The sequence below is a fragment of the Manihot esculenta genome, chromosome 4 (assembly GCF_001659605.2).
Source record: "Manihot esculenta cultivar AM560-2 chromosome 4, M.esculenta_v8, whole genome shotgun sequence".
Taxonomy (NCBI): domain Eukaryota; kingdom Viridiplantae; phylum Streptophyta; class Magnoliopsida; order Malpighiales; family Euphorbiaceae; genus Manihot; species Manihot esculenta.
The window spans coordinates 17,755,224-17,772,034 of NC_035164.2; the positions used below are offsets into that span (position 1 = coordinate 17,755,224).

A 16,811-nucleotide genomic window follows, 5' to 3' on the forward strand; every position below is an offset into this window, starting at 1 on the left:
TAATTAATATTATTAATAATATCTTTATTATTATTAATTATACTAATGGGATCTTAGCTCATTAATATGACATAGCATATCAATGACATTCTTTTGTGTGTGACCCAATAGACTCACATTGATTGGTAATAGACCCAGTCTCACAAGTCTCATAAATCATAGACGGCAAGATATTATGACTACCCAATTAATATGAGGATCAGTAGTCCAATAAAGTCTAATAAATAGAAAATGTATTAATCCATTTGTCATACGATATCTAGTTTGAACATAAGTCATGGTCAATATCAAACTTATAATGTTCAAACTTATGATTTCTCGATCTCTAAGTAGACTGATAAAACCAAATGATAATGATCACATTATCAATTTATTTGAGCATGGCCATGCATTTCTCAGTCTCACTTATCGAGAGGGTCAGAAGATATCTCTCTCAAAGAGATGGACAAATTCTATCTTGATTGTTCAATATCCTCTACATAATTTCTATTATGTTTAATCATAACCTTTATGATCATCTGTTAGGCAGTTGGCGTAGTGATGGTATAAGAAGAGGAGGAAATCCAGAAGCCAATTTTTTATGTGAGCAAGGTGCTGAAAGGAGCAGAAGTAAGGTATCCTAATATAGAAAAGGTGCCCTAGCGTTACTATTCGTGCTACAAAAATTGAAGGTATACTTGGAGAATCATCAGGGAATTATGGTGACAGATTGACCCTTAAGGTGGATATTACAGCGGCTTGAGATGTCTGACTGGATGCTGACATGGTCAGTAGAGATGGGACCTTATTGCTTGCAATATAGACTACGAAAAATAATCAAAGCATAAACATTTGCATATTTTATAGCTGAATGCTCATTCAATAAAGAAGAAGGGTCAGGAGCCATGAGCGAGGGGAAGAATAAGGTAGAAGAAAACTAAGAATAGAAAGGTCAGGCTAATTATGACTATAGGTGGAGTTTATATATGGATAGGGCAGGATGTCCAACTTGAAGCAGAGCTGGGGCAATACTTTAGGGACACGATGACATAGCGATATCGTATGCCCTCAGGTTTAACTTCTCAGTCTCTAATAATGAGGCCAAGTACAAGGCTCTCATCAATAGAATGCAGTTGTCATTAGAGATTGGGGTAAATGACTTCAAGGTGCTCTGCGACTCATAATTAGTGGTCAATCAAGTCATAAGAATTTGTAAGGTGTTCTAAGACCATGAAGCGATACCTTTCTCGGGTCAGAGCTATCTAAGAGGAATTCATGTAGAAGGGGATCTTGCTCCAGGTCGACCTCATTCCAAGAGGTCAAAATGAAGAAGTTGACATGATGAGCAGACTAACCATTAAAGAATTAGAGCAATTATCTGGGAAGTGTTGATTGAAACCATTTCCCAGCCTAGCTTCAAAAAATCTACCCTGATTATGCAATTACACAAAGCCCTACTAGATGGATCCCTTCATAAAGTACCTAGACCAATAAGAGCTTTTGGAAGATAAGAATGAGGCAAACAGATAGCAACTAAGGCTAAAAACTATCAGTACAAAAATGGAGTGCTCCTCAAGAGGGGCAAGTCGACCCCTTGGCTCTGATGCATTGAAAGAAGCTACATATATTGTACAGGAGATACATTAAGGCATTTGTGATACTCATGAGGAAACGACTACCTTAGCCAACAAAGAATTTTCCACTAAGCATATTACTGGCCTACTTTGAAGACCAACGTAGAAAAATGTGAAAAATTGTGATGTATGTTAGAGGTTTGGATAAGCTATTAATGCACTAACAATTCCTTAGACTAGTATCTCTACCATATTGCCTTTCTCACAGTGAGGCATAGATATCCTCAAACCTTTCTCCAAGCAATCGAGTAGAGGAAGTATGTCATCATGGTAGTGGAGTATTTCTCTAAATGGTTAGAAGCTGAAGTAAAAAATAATATAACTTTCTGGCAAATGATTGATTCGTGTGGGGTAATATCATATGCAAGTTTGGGGTACCCTGTGTGTTGATATATGATAAAAGCACCCAGTTTGATTGTAGAGATTTTAGGGAGTTTATTAAGAACATGGACATACACCACAAGTTCGCGTCGATGGCTCATTCCCAAACCAACGAGCAGACTAAGGTCACCAATAGTACCATCCTAAATGGACTAAAGAAGATATTGAATGGGGCAAAAGTAGGATAAGTAGGCGAGCTACCAAGCATGCTATGGGCTTGCAAGACTTCACCTTAAGCAAATACAGGAGACACCTCATTCTCCTTAGTGTATGGAACAAAAGCCATGGTGCTGGTAGAACTCAAAATCACAACTTAGAAGATGCAATTCTATGACAAGCTTACCAATGAAGAAAAATTGAGAAATAATTTAGACACTCTGAAAGAATCATAAGACAAGTGACTCGCGGTTGTCGAAGCCGGTCAAAAATAACCTTTACGGTTATCAATAATTTTACAACTGCAGATAGTGGTAAAGGATCGAATCCACAGAGAAGTGAAAACTTATCTATTTTTCTCAACAAGACCAAGAGATTAAATTGAATGAGAAACTGAAAGCAAGTAACTGAAAGCGGAATAAGAGTAAAGTGCAATAAAAGTAAAAAGGGGGGGTTTGAGATTGATTTGATTAGCAAACTACTGAAAGCAATTAAATGAGCAAGTAATTAAAATAAAAGAGAAATTCAATATGAGAAAAGTCTAGTTGAAGAGATGGATCCACTTTGGTTGTTTGGATTGATCATTGAAACTTATGTTCTCTTGATTGATTCAATAGATTAGTTATGGAGGTGGAAGACGCTTCTCACCACCATGTCCTTCCTTATGATTAAATCAATTAGGGAATGTCCTCTAATCAATTACTAATTAACAAATTGCCAAGGAACGTTCTTGGACCTTAGGCATTAAAACAATTGTCAATTGCATGAAGAAATAAAGAGATCCAATCCTAGCTACCCAAACGCATAGAGATGTTGCTAGATCATACAATTCCTTAGTTATTACACCAAGTGTTCTTATGTTAGAATAATTAGCAATTACGGACTAAAAATTATCCCAACTAATAATCAATTACATTGCAATCAACAATCAAGTGGCCAATTTGATCAAAACAACAAAGTAATTATAGATTCAAGCACCAAATTGTATGAATATTGAACAAATTAAAGACAAATAGTTTATGTTCAGATCTCACAATCCATAAAACAACCTTAGTTTCAACCAATTTTCAACTAGAATAAAAGGTTTCAGCCACTCATGGCTGAAACAAAATAGAAAATAAAAGGAGAACACAAAGGAAGATGAACCGAATTGGAGATGGAGATGGTGCGCCTTGCTTGGCCGGATGGGGGAGAAGGAGTTGTTGTCCAATCTGCCTTGGATGGCCTCTTTGAGATCTTTAAATATGTTCTAAGGTGCTGTCTTAGGGTTTCAACAGGCTGCCCACATTTTTAGAGGCTGCCCAAAATGCCCTTGGTCCAAGATGTGCCATCCATGCACATGTGTAAAGGGAAAAACGTGGGACATGTGTGGCTTGTGCAAGAATGGGTATTTTGGTCTTTGTTTGCTGCCCAAGTATCTTCAAGATGCTGCCCAAGGTGCCCAAGTCTTGCCTTCACACTCCCCTTGCCGCCCATGCACTAATAAGGAAGGTGGAGCCTCCTTTGCAATTTGAATTTTGAATGTGCAAGGAATGAGGTGGCAAGCATGTGATCTTTGGATTTGGCTTCCTTGATAAGCTGGATTTTGAAATTCAAAATTTGAATATGAATCTTGAAGATTTGAAATTCAAAATACTTTCCTTATTTGGCTCTTCATTTATGGCAACTTAAGACTTGGCTTCTTGAATAAGGAAAAGGCTACTTAGAGATTTGAATTTTGAATTTCAAATTGCTTTGGCTGAATGTTCTTTCCTTCTTTGCCACTTTTCTTATTTAGAACTTTCCTTATTTAGCTTCACTTAAATTCAACTTGGCAGATTTGCTCTCCTTTGCTCCATTTAAGGCAGTTTTAAGGGTATTTTCTCCAAAATATCCTTTTTCACCATTTTCTGCAAAATAATGTCAAGAGTACTAAATTAAGCAGAAATCATGTAAATAATCATCAATAATATCAAGATAAAATGGACTAAAATATGTTCTATCAACAAGGCTAGCATTTAAATGGCAGGATACCAATAACGAGCGGCCCACTACCATGACCACAAGGTCAAAGAAAGGGTGCTCAAGATGGGAGACTAGTATTGAGAAACTTAGATGCTATGGGTAAAAGTAAAGACCTAAAGCTCGCTCTAACCTGGGAAGGACCCTTTAAGATCATGAAATTAATAAAACCAAGAGTGTCTCACCTTGAAGACTTGAATGAAAAAAAAGGAGCCACATGCCTAGAATGTATAACACCTTAAGTGGTACTATGTAGAGTTTTGTATTACACAAGATCTCATGAATGAAATACAAGTTTATTTTCCATCACCTATTCATCTACTTATTTTTTACCAAATTTTATAAAAAAATTTAAAAAAAAAAAAAAAGAGAAGGAAGAAGAAACGGAAAAATCAGAACTAAGGCCCTACGTAGAAAAAACTATAATGCAAGATAGCATGAGAGCATAAATCTATATTGTCTAGTTAGCGCTCGGAATCAAAGCTAAAACCCCGCATAGAAAAAACTACGATGCAAGATAGTCTAAGAGCATAAATCTATATCGTCTAGTTATCGCTCAGAATCAGGGCTAAAGCCCCACGCAGGAAAAATTTATAACACAAGATAACCTAAGAATACAAATCTATGTTGTTTAGTTAACACTCGAAATCAAGGCTAAGACCCTACGCAAAAAAAACTAAACTATAAGATAACCTAAGGGCATAAATCTACATCGTCTAGTTAGCACTAGGGGTGAGCATTCGGTCGGTTCGGTTCAAAACCGAACCGAACCGAAATAACCGAAAACCGAATTGCAGAATTTTACACAAATCGAACCGAATCGAATAAGAGAAATAATCGAATCAAACCGAACCGATTTGGTTCGGTTCAGTTCGGTCGGTTCGATCGGTTCGATTCGATTTTTAAACTTTTTTTTTTCACATTCATTCTAAAATCCAATTAAAATATTTTAATTTTAATTTTTACAAATAAAAAATCAATACTGAGGACTGAGGACGAGGACGGGGACGGGGACGGGGACGGGGACGGAGGACGGAGGAGGAGCGAGGAGCAAGGAGCGAGGAGGGAGGAGCGAGGAGGGAGGAGCGAGGAGGACCGAGGAGGACCGAGGAAGACCGAGAAAGACCGAGGAAGACCGAGGGCAACCAAGTTGTTGACGGTGCGGAGAGCCGATAGACTGGAGAGCGATGGCCGACGATTCCGTGGAGAGTGACGACCGACGCCGACGATTGTGTGGAGAGAGAGACCAGAGAGCGACAGTGAGGTGAGGAGTCGTCAACGTTGCTAATTCGCGCATCCGCAACGTAGTGAAGATCGATGACCCAAGTTAGCCGCGACAGTTAATCGTCGATGTCGGGAGGAGAGTGGAGGTCGGACGGTGGACTGTGGAACTGCTGGAAGTGGTGGAGCTCAATGCTCAGAGAAAGGCACATGCATGTGTGATCTGTGATGTGAGGCGGCGTGGAATGGAGATTGGTAGCGTGACTCAGGCTTTTAGATTTAGGGCAAATATAAGGGTACATTTCAAAACGACGTAGTTTAGTGATTTCGGTTCGGTTCGGTCTAATCGAAATTTTTGAATTTAAAACCGAACCGAACCGAAATCACCGATTTTTCAGAAAATTAAACCCGAACCGAACCGAATTAAAAATAAAACCGAACTAAATTTTTAGTTCGGTTCGGTTCGGTCGGTTATTTCGGTTTAAACCGAATAGTGCTCACCCCTAGTTAGCACTCGGAGTCAAGGCTAAGGCTCCACATAGAAAAAACTACAATGCAAGATAGCCTAAGAGCATAAATCTACATCATCTACTTAGTGCTCGGAATCAAGGCTAAGGCCTCATGCAGAAAAAACTATGATGCAAGATAGGCTAAGAGCATAAATATGCATTGTCTAGTTAGTGCTTGGAATCAAGGTAAGGCCCATGCAGAAAAAAAACTACGATATAAGATAGCCTAAAGGTATAAATTTGCATAATCTAGTTAGCGGTTAGAATCAAGGCTAAAGCCTTGCATAGAAGAAACTATAATGTTAAATAGCCTAAGGGCAAAATTCTACATCGTTTATAACCATTTGGAATCAAGGCTAAAATCCCGTGCATAAAAGCTACAATGCAAGACAACATTATGACATAAATCTATATTGTCTAGTTAGCACTCGAAATCAGGGCTAAGGTGTCTGGATCGCACATCAGAGGTAAAGTGCCCCGACAAAAGAGAAGGGCCAAAAACCCTAGACTACGATCGAAGGCCAAAAGGGCTAAAGAGCTAGGACTACAACCCGAGCCTAAAGAGCCCAGATTGTGACTCAGGCCTAAAGTGCGCAGACAAAGAATAAGAGCTAAAAAGCTCGGACTATGACTTAGGATAAAGAACCTTGGCATGTTGAAAAACCTAAAAACCGAGATAGGGCTAAAATGAGGAATTTAGAATAATGCCTAAGGCTAAAAGAATCATTGTATATATCAAGGTGAAAATGTGAATGGAAGAGCTTGCCTCAGGCTTCGGATGAATTATCAAGTCACTAATCATTTTAACAAGTACAAGTAGCAAGATTAAAGTTAGAGATTCTACAAAGCGCGAATTCAAGTTATAGTCATCAGTCTAACCGTTGCCATAAGGCTTTATATCTTGGAGCCCCATCTAGCCATCAAAGCTAAATACATGTTAAATGTCCTGATGATGCTCACAAGACGTTAAGCACTTATCCCAATGACAGGGCTAAACATATTGGACGTCACGTCAAGGTCAAAATTAAAGATGGAATCGATAATTTCATTAATAATAAAATAAAATTACAAAGCAAGTATGAAACATCTACCAGAAATTTTCAAACATTTACATGTCTTATAAGATCAATTTTGGGCTTCACTAGAAGAGGCAAGATCACCAGTCAGGTCAAGCTCAACTCTAGTAACAGTAGAGAAAGTATAAGCATTTTTGACAGTTGGATCTAATGAAATAGCGCCATTTGGAGGTGGAATATTCTGGGCATTTAGAGCCTCAAGCATAAGGTGATCGAAAGTCATCTGACTGGCCTCTTAATCAAACTCGATAGTATCTTGTGATAACACACTCTGAGAAGTAAGAGGATGCACTTTAGGAAGGTCTAAGTCGTCAAGGCCATACTACACTTCTTCACCATCAGAATCTATTCAACTACCCGTAATGCATTCAAAGGTGTCTCAGGTACATCATAAGCAGCCTTTAAAATGTAGCTTGAAGCTAGTGGCATAGAATCTCGTGGAGGCATTAAAAACCTTCTGTAATACCCGGCTAGAGTCCGGCATCGGAATTCTACTTTCCGATGGAGTTTCGAATGCCGGAAGTCTCTAGAAGGGTTAGCTTTATGTTGTTCTATAATGTTTTGGTATGTTTCATAGTTTTAAAGCATAAGGAAATGAGTTTTTGAGTGAAATGAACCAAGGCAGAAAAGCCAGGTTCGGCCGCCGAAGTTGAGGTTCGGCTGCCGAACATGCATGGCTTTCGGTTTCACGTGTGGCCGCCGAAGGTGGTCTGGCCAGCCACCTATAAAAGGCCCTCAGTCGGTTGAAACGATAAGATCACCGTTTCTTTGACTTGCTGAGGTGAGACCCTGTCCTTTTTAGAGTTTTCTTCATGTTTTCATTAAATCATGCAAAGATTTGATTGATTTTTATGTTTATTTGAAGGTTTTGAGTTAGAAACTTGAATTTTGAAGTTTGGAGAGTTTGAAGGAGAGTTGCTCCAAAACTCCACGTTAGGATCGTTCATCTTCTTGGTTTCAAGAGGTAAGTGAAGATCCTGAGCTTGTTTTCATGATTTATGAAAGATTTTTGAGGTTTTGGGGGAGAGTTGCATGAATAGGGTTAAAGGAGAGTTTTTTGATAATTTTGTGAGAAAGGCTTGTTTCTGTATTATGTGATTGTGTTGTTGGGGTGTGTAGGTAGTTATTGACCCCTTTGAGCATATACTTGGGTGTATGCAAGTTGAGGAATTGAGGTGTTTGAGTTTGAGAGAGTTTTGTGCTTTTGGTGAGAGGCAGAGCAAGTTTCTGCCTTGCGGATGAACTCAGGTTCGGCCACCGAAGGTACATTCGGCCGCCGAACCCATGAGGAGGTGGCTTCGGCTGCCCAAGCTTGCCCCAGAGCTTTTGGACTTTCGGCTCTGGAGGGGAGTTCGGCCGCCGAAGGCGCCGCCGAAGGTTAGAGACTTTCGTCTCTGGAGTGCCTTTCAGCCTCCGAAACTTGCCCCCGAAAGGGTTCGGCTGCCGAAAGTAGAGATTCGGCCGCCGAAGGTGCTTGAGTTTCGGCTCTGGAGAGGGCTTTCGGCCGCCGAACCTGCCGCCGAAAGTGTCCTGTCCAGCTTTCCTTTGCATGCTTTGCATGGATGTTAGAGTGAGTTTAAGGGGAGTCTTGGGGAGTTTAATAGAGTTGTTCTTGAGTTAGTTTGGTCCCTCATTTGAGTTTATCTGTGCTTACACAGACCAGAGGAACCAGAGAGAGCAGCAGTGAGTACTGCTCCAGAGTTTTCAGAGCTTGCAGAGTCAGTCCAGATAGCCAGAGGTGAGTGGAACTAAACTTAATGCTTTTAATTGAGAAATAAAATGCTTTTAGCATAATTCATGCATCATGAGTATACAGTAGGTTGATTACATTAGAATCCACGAATATGTTGCATTGCATAGTTATTTGTTGATGTGGGTGAATGCTGAATGATCCAATAGTCTTTGAGAGAAGTCCAGGAGCCTTTGACTACTCCCTGGCAAATATAGAGAAGTCCAGGAGCCTTTGACTACGCCCTGGCAGGTATAGTAAAGTCCAGGAGCCTTTGACTACGCCCTGGCAATGGTAAGTACAGAGGTGTTATATACACATATACATATATAACAGGAAGACCAGGTGCTCGATTCTACGCCCTGGCACGGCAGAGTTACCGGGACTATGTGCTGACAGGTTTACCCTTGATGTGGATTGTCTGTGATATGGTGCATTCCATGAGATCATATTTTAATGATATGTTTTATTATTCTACTCACTGGGCTATAGAGCTCATCCCACTCCCTTAACCCCAGTCTTGCAGGTTCAGTGTACAGTGTACAGGGGAAGTCCAACAAAGTTCAGGAAAAGAGAAGAGTTGTGTAATAGAATATAGTGGACATGTAATATGAAAGAGATGTAATAGTTGTGTATAAAGTTAGAATTGTGCTTGACTTAGTTATTTTGTGTTGTAAATCTTTTGTTATGTACATGATCTGTATATGTATATGTTTTACAGAGTATGTGAAAAACCAGGCTTAACAGGTATGAGTTAACCCATCTAGAGCAAGCTCTAGTCAGGGGTACAGAGTACAGAGTACGTGCATGCACAGGTTAAGCCTTGGTACAGAAAAGAGTTTTTATTTTCACAGAAAATGTATGATCATGTATGAGATTTACAGGTACACAGAGAGTATAGCAGGCTTGCTACGGGTTTTGGCGGCCTTAAACCGACCTGAATCCTAGCGCCAGTGACGGTCCATTTTGGGGTCGTTACACCTTCTCTTTAAACTCATTCGACTTCAAAATTTTTTTATATTGGCTCCAAGCAACAATTTCAGCACCTTCTCGAAGACCTAAAATGGTAATCTCATATTCTTACACTTATCAGAAAGAGAGTAAACTTCATGCCTAAGCTGATTCTTTAACAACTCAGAAGCATGTCTGTCCTCAGGAGCCTTAGCCAACTCATCGCAAGCATTAGTTAGCTCCTCATTTATATTCTCCAATTCTTTTTCCAATTCCATAGCTTAAGCAATGAAGCCCTTAATCCTGTGATCCACATAAGCCTTCTCCTGGGCAGTCCAGGCTTCTACTTTTGCTTGCTCTTGAGCCAATTAAGCCTCCAACTAGGATCCTCTGTTGCTGCATAGTTGAATCTCATGAAGGAGCTCTTTTAAATGATTAACATCAACCTTGTGCTGATCTTCCACAGAGGCAGCCACACGAGCAACCTCCTCATCCTCAGCCTTTTCCACATCTTGACAGGCTGATTTGCGAGCACTCATCACTTTTTCCTCAATTCTATCAAAGCACTAAGGAGGTATAAATGGAAAAGTAGAGTTCAAAAGTCATTTAAGAAATGCAACCACAAAGGAGGCCTAAGTAAATGTAAGCAAATATGTCCTCCACTACTTTAGGACTATAAGTCACAAATTGCTTACTTGATTTTACAATATTGCAAAGTGTACCCACTACCAGGGATCATTAAGGTCTGGAGAAGTCCCAAAAACATGATTATTCAATAACTCGGTGATAAAGGGTAGGGGTAGACTTCAGGTTCAGTTGAAAGTGAAACCCAGATTCATAAGGAACTAAGGCATATTGGATCTCATTGCCAACACCCAAAGATAGGTCACCATTGCTTCGACTCACATGGGTTGGAGTAGACACTTCCTTGCAAGAGGAAGAGGCATTACCTTTCTTTGATGCACTCAAGTCAGCCTCCTTCACCAACCTTCTCCTTTTTATAGGAACCTCAGAAGGATTAGTGATTGGCTTGGAAGGAAACCTCAAGTTCTTCCTCCTTAGTCCATCAAACACCTCAATAACAGGGGAGGAAGGCTCGGAGGTAACAACAATCAAAGCTTCCGAGTGGTCAGTGGGAGTCCTAGTGTGGCAAGTAACAGCAATGCAGTTAGCACTAGCTCCAATTGTCTCAAAAGGACAGAAGGAAATGGGTTGAATAGATCCAACACCAACACCCTAGAAAGGTTGGACAGTAGGAACTGGAGGTTCCAAATCTCTGATAGACGAAGGCTTTGGGCTGAGCATCTCAGTTACCACCTCCATAGTTTTCTGAGAAGTAATAGCCTTGACGGCTCACTTGATGGTGTCCTTGGACAGAGAGAAATTCCGGAGAGTAGTAACCTCATCCATAAGCACCTCTGAAACTGCAAAATTTACAAAAAATTAGTCACTCCATTATTCAACCAAAACAATAAAGCAACAAAATTAAAAGATAGATACCTGCAAAATAACAATTCTCCCCGAATCTGGTATTCAAGCATTTGAAGACATCATATTTTAGTGGGAGGGAAGTTATCCGAGTGAAATATAATTGTTTCCACTTGGTGAGCAATAGAAAAGCATTATACTCTGTACCTAGGATACCTCATCCTACTTCCAGATTGTAATACCCGGCTAGAATCCGGCATCGGGATTCCTGCCTTCCGGCGGAATCTAGGGTGTTAGATCTCTCTAGAAGGGTAGAAGGTGTTTTCTAAAATGTTTTCACATGATTTCATGGTTTTAAATGAAAATGAATTGAGTTTTGAAGAGAAAAGGCCAAGGAGGAAGAACCCAGGTTCGGCCGCCGAAGGTGATGTTTGGCCGCCGAACATGAGATGGTTTCGGATGGACTTTTGGCTTCCGAAAGTTGAGTTGGGCAGAAACCAGGTTCGGCTGCCGAACCTCAAGTTCGGCCGCCGAACATGGGGGACTTTAGGGTGCTGGTTTGGCCGCCGAATGTGGCTCAGCCGGTCGCCTATAAAAGGCCTCAGACCGAAAATGGGAGAGTTTTCTCCCCATTCTCGTGCCCAGGTGAGTTCATGTCCTCCCTTGGTCGATTTCACGTTTTCCTTCAATCTTCTATGGTTTTTATGAGTTTTATTCTTGGTTTTGAAGAGCTTTAAGCTTGGATCAAGGATTTGGAGCTTGGAGACCCCGGAGCTAGTTTCCTCCACATCTCCAAGGTTCGGGTCACACCAACCCTCGATCTCCAAGAGGTTAGTGTAGATCCTTGTTTTTCCTTATGTTTAATGAAGTTTTAAGTAAGTTTTATAGAGTTTGATGTTTGAGTTTGGGTAGAAATGCATGTTTAAGGATTATGTGGGTTTTGTGCCAATGTATGTTATATGTATGCTTTTAGGATGTATTGTTGAAGGTTTAAGCTAGTTGATGCATGTGGGAGTGAGTATGCATGTTCGGGAGAGAGTATGTAAGGATTTGGGTGTATTGAGCTTGGTTTTTGGCTTGGCAGAATCGGACCTGTCGTCCAGAGGGGACCAGGTTCGGCCGCCGAAAGGAGTTTCGGCCGCCGAACCTGCATGGGAGGCAGTCTTTCGGCTGCCGAACGTGCCCCCGAAGGAGGGACTTTCGTTTCTGTCCAGGAGTTTCGGCCGCCGAACCTGCCGCCGAACTTACCCGAGTTTCGTCTCTGGAAGGGACTTTCGGCCGCCGAAGGTGCCGCCGAAAGTGCCCTGTCCAGCCGTTTCTTGGGTGTTTCCTATGCATGTTTTAGTGATGTTTAGAGGGGTTTTTGGGGGTATGTTTATGAGTTGTTTAGAGTATGTTTGGCACCTCATTCGAGTCCACCTGTGTAGGATCGGACCCGAGGGACCGAGGAGGCCAGTAGTGCTAGCAGTTGCAGAGTCAGTCAGCGTCTGCCAGGAGGTGAGTAGAACTAAACCTAATCATTTATTTTTAAGAAATCAAATGTCTAATGCATCTTTTATTTTAAGGAATTCAAATGCCTAAAGCATATGCATGCATCATGTTTATATGTAATAGGATGATTGCACTAGTTTCACGAATATGACGCATTGCATAAATTGCTGTGTATATGATGTGATGGGTGGACCAAGGCGACCTCAATAGCCCGTAAGTCTGTCAATGAGTCTTTGTCAGTCGGGCGAGTACATGTAGGAAAGCCCTATGAGAGCTCCTTCGGGGCCAAGTTTTGACAGAGGGAATGTTGGGGTCATGTCTAACCCTGAGGGGAAGGACGTTTCGAGAACCCTCTAAAATCACCCGCAAGAGGAAGAGATTGCTAGCGTGAACTCAAGCGGGGAAGAAAGGTTGATGTGTATTCGTTGTGATATGACGCATTTCATGAAAGCATGAAATAAAATGAAATAATAATAATAATAATAAAATGAATAATAATATACCTAAAAATGGAGGAATTAAAGCAAATGTTTTTAGTTTCTGCTCACTGGGCTCTTGTAGCTCACCCCATTCCCTTAACCCCAGTTTTGCAGGGCCAGAGTAAGTAAGCCAGAGTAAGTCAGATAGAGCTATGGGAAAGAAGAGGTTCAAGCATGGGTTGCCATATTTGGTTGTAATAGCTTAGCTGTGTTTTGTTTATGTTTGAGTAAGGCTTGATGTGTATGTTTATGGTTATAGTGGATGTTATGTAAGGAAGTTGTTAAGAGATGATATGTTATGTAATGCTGTGAATGTTTTGTATGCTTGTTTAGCTTAGTAGTGGACATGATGATAATAATGATATATGGACATGATAGATGGACTTGATGTATGGTCCTTATGTATATAAGGAATATGATGAATGGAAAGAGTAATGAGTATGTTATAAGAGATAGAGCCAAGCTAAGAAAAGTATGTGAGATGTATAGTATAGAGTTGTGCTTTGCCTAGTGTTGGTAAATCCCTTGGTTTTGCATGATCAACATGAAAGTTAAAGAAATGTTTTAAGAATGTTTTCAAGTTATATGAAATGTTTTAATGGTTTGAAGTATGTATGGCCGTGAGGGAAGAAAGGGTCTCAATCCCTTGACCCAAAGCGGATATGTTTTTACAGCTAGCTTGATGACTCATCTAGTATGAAGTTCTATGTTTCTATACATAGGTCAAGCTGAAATAAAGAAAAAGTTTAAAGGCTTTCTGAAAAAGCTTAAGTTTTTATGAAAATGCTGATCATGTATGGGATTATACCTAGAGTTCAGGATGTCTAGAGGCTTACTACGGGTCCCGGCGGCCTTAAGCCGATCTGGATCCTAGTGCCGAGCAGTTTGGGACCGTTACAAGAGGTGTACTGGTTTCCGGGCTATTACAGTTGGTATCAGAGCTTTGGGCCTCGAGAGTACGGTGTGTCGCGCATCGGAAAGAGGTTGGCTTAGAGGTCATAGAAGAGCAAACACAATAAGAAAGATCAAGAGTAGAATCATGTCCACTAGGATAGGATGTTGAGTCCTGTCTTGTCTTGAATGATGAGGTGATATGCCATGATGTTATGCTATGTATGTTATGTATGTGTTGCAGGTTCATGTGTTTTCATATGAACCGTATGATGCTAATGATTGTCTGATTGCTTGTGTGTTGTTCTTCAGAGGAGCCAGAATGCGAGGTGCTCGTCGATCTGTGGAATCGACTGGAGTTCCATCTGAGAGGGAAGGTATGGACACCTTTCCCCCTGCTCTGCCAAGAGCGCAGTCGTGGGGAGTTAGCAGATGGGGAACATCAAGGGACCCTGGAAGGTCTTTTGATGTAAGCAGAGAAGCAATGGCTCTAAGAAGGATGTCAGCTAGTATGAGGGAAGTAGAGATGGATGTTCAGAGAAGAGATTTCAGTTTGGGAATCAGAGTGCCAGAAGAAGGTATGGGAGTTTTTCAGGAGGATGCTCAGACTCAGGATTCCAGAATTTCAAGTTCTGGAGGGATTGATCCCTCCATTCTGAGTACAGCCTCCACGAAAAGTAAGAAGTGGGGCAGAACCCTGAGGGGGAAGAAGAAAAAGTTGTGGAGTCGGTTGAAGTCTAGTCTGGGATTAAGTGGTGGTTCGAGTTCTGGTCGAGACACTACAAGATGTATGAGGTGCGGAGGGCCGCACAAGGGAGTCTGCCGTTATGGGACAACAGCTTGTTATAGGTGCGGACAGGAGGGACACATAGCACGTGAGTGTCCTACTGCACCCAGGATGGTACGATCCCAACGGTTAACTCCAAGTAATGTGGCTCAGACCAGTGAGCAAGGAAGGGGAGCAGACACATCGAACACGGTGACGCCAGGTACGCTCACTTTTGAATGTTCTGATGTGTGTGTTTTTGTGAACCCTGGAGTTTCTCTTTCTTTAGTTGCTCTAGGAGCCGTCGAGAGGTTGAGTTGATAGCTTCTGGGCTAGAGTGTTCTCTTTGGGTCAGTGGACTCACGTGTGATCCATCTGTGGCAGAGTCAGTCTGCCGGTTCAGTTCTGTGTCAGTTGAGGGTAGATGCCTTCCACCCGACTTTGAGGTCCTAGACTTGATTGTCTGGACGTCAGTTTAGGGTTGGACTGGGTTTTTCTACTCGTGGTGCTATCTTGGTCTGCAGAGACGAGGTAGTCAAGTTCAGAGGACAGGATGGGTCAGAGGTAGTTTGTTGAGGGAACACAGTAGGGATGCCTAGAGGTTTGATGTCAGCCTGTCAGGTTCGTAGGGTGCGTAGGAGGGGTTGTCAGAGGGTTCTAGCTCTTGCTTGAGAGTTCTTAGAGGTATTCCCAGGAGAGTTGTCAGGTTCACCATCTGTTAGGGAAATGGAGTTGAGTATCGGAGTGGTGTCTGGACGCAGAACCATTTTTGTCCTTCCCTATAGGATGGCACCTGTAGTTGAGAGTTGTCAGACTAGAGGTGAGGCTTAGTAGATAAGGGTTTTATCCGACCTAGTACCTCACTCTGGAGTGTTCCAGTGTGGTTGTGGGAAAAGAAGGATGGATCCTTGAGACCTTGTAACGACTGTAAGCAGTTAAACAAGGTCACTACCAAGAGCAGGTATTCCCATGCAGGATGGATGATCTATTGGGACAGCTAGTAGGAGCTGCTTGTTTTCCAAGATAGATCTGGAATTCGGGTACTACCTGTGAGAGATAGAGATAGTTTTGGGTTAGCAGTGAGAAGAAGCCAGTTAGTAAAGATGAGAAGAGAAGAGAAGAGTAAGGATCAGAGTAGCGCAGTGGAAGCGTTGAGTTTCAGAGGAAGTTGGGTATTGCTAGAGGTGTCTCCTATTGGAAGAGTGTTCTTAGGAGAACAGAGAGTTTTGACTCCGGCAGTGCCGTGTCTCTCTTTTAGGAGAGAGGTTTTTAGGTTTTGCTTGCTTGATTGCTTGCTTGTTTATGTATGATTGATGCTATGTTTCAGATGCCTGTTTGTTTGTGGAACATTCGGGGACGAATGTTCTTGAAGGGGGGAAGAATGTAATACCCGGCTAGAATCCGGCATCGGGATTCCTGCCTTCCGGCGGAATCTAGGGTGTTAGATCTCTCTAGAAGGGTAGAAGGTGTTTTCTAAAATGTTTTCACATGATTTCATGGTTTTAAATGAAAATGAATTGAGTTTTGAAGAGAAAAGGCCAAGGAGGAAGAACCCAGGTTCGGCCGCCGAAGGTGATGTTCGGCCGCCGAACATGAGATGGTTTCGGATGGACTTTTGGCTTCCGAAAGTTGAGTTGGGCAGAAACCAGGTTCGGCTGCCGAACCTCAAGTTCGGCCGCCGAACATGGGGGACTTTAGGGTGCTGGTTTGGCCGCCGAATGTGGCTCAGCCGGTCGCCTATAAAAGGCCTCAGACCGAAAATGGGAGAGTTTTCTCCCCATTCTCGTGCCCAGGTGAGTTCATGTCCTCCCTTGGTCGATTTCACGTTTTCCTTCAATCTTCTATGGTTTTTATGAGTTTTATTCTTGGTTTTGAAGAGCTTTAAGCTTGGATCAAGGATTTGGAGCTTGGAGACCCCGGAGCTAGTTTCCTCCACATCTCCAAGGTTCGGGTCACACCAACCCTCGATCTCCAAGAGGTTAGTGTAGATCCTTGTTTTTCCTTATGTTTAATGAAGTTTTAAGTAAGTTTTATAGAGTTTGATGTTTGAGTTTGGGTAGAAATGCATGTTTAAGGATTATGTGGGTTTTGTGCCAATGTATGTTATATGTATGCTTTT

At 41.7% G+C, this 16,811-nt stretch overlaps 1 long non-coding RNA gene across 1 annotated transcript; it reads right to left on the reverse strand.

The window, feature by feature from the left end:
* Positions 1–6,919: 6,919 nt before the first annotated feature.
* Positions 6,920–11,293, reverse strand: LOC122723566. Its single transcript, XR_006350549.1, has 3 exons — positions 11,138–11,293; positions 9,668–11,061; positions 6,920–7,411 (listed from the first exon to the last, which is right to left on the reverse strand). It is a non-coding gene; the product is annotated as an uncharacterized LOC122723566 (long non-coding RNA).
* Between the last annotated feature and the right edge of the window lie 5,518 nt (positions 11,294–16,811).